The sequence below is a fragment of the Labrus bergylta genome, chromosome 5 (genome assembly GCF_963930695.1).
Source record: "Labrus bergylta chromosome 5, fLabBer1.1, whole genome shotgun sequence".
Classification (NCBI taxonomy): Eukaryota; Metazoa; Chordata; class Actinopteri; order Labriformes; family Labridae; genus Labrus; species Labrus bergylta.
This window is the reverse complement of record NC_089199.1, coordinates 21912677-21913398: the sequence shown is the minus strand read 5'-3', so window position 1 is coordinate 21913398 and position 722 is coordinate 21912677.

Below are 722 nucleotides of genomic sequence, written 5' to 3'. Positions count from 1 at the left end.
CCCACCAGATGGGGAGGGGGGGGGGGGAGGAGCGAGGGGGCGCGTGGAGGGAGGGGGAGGGGGAGTTTTTCTCGGTTGCGGGTTTTCAGGGGTTGGTGCGTCCGGGGAAGATAAGCCTCACTGGTGTTTTGGGTGTGGTGTGTGGTTTTGAAACACAACCAACACCGTTTAAAATGGCGCCTCGTGGCTGTAGTTCATAATGAAACACACACACACAAAACTATGAATCAACTCTGGATCATAAAAAAAAAAAAAAAAAAGAATTACAGTGTTGATTATGACAGCTATTCAAAAAATGTGTGGGTCAAAAAATATGCTTGTTCATTTTCAAATCAAACCCTGTCATTAATGAAAATGAAAGTGTAAAAACCAGAGACCAGATATTAATGGACGAAACCTCACTACTGTCACCGCAAGGAGGTTCATCGATGGTGGGTCACCATGCAAGAAATCCTGTCTCAGTCTAACTTTCAGTCAACCCAACGACAGGCTGATAGCTGGTGTTGAGGCAAGTTTTAAGCCTCCTGACAAACTGCTACATCACAACCGCCGGTCAATCATGTCGCATATGCATCACTCGTTTATAAAATTGAAAGAGTTGAGTTTAAAAAAAATCCCCCCCTGCACAGGTTCTGTCCATGAGGACAATAACTATTCAGAATGATTTGTTTTTTTTATAACCAGGCTGTAAATATGTTAATATCTGCTTTAAAAACTAGTTA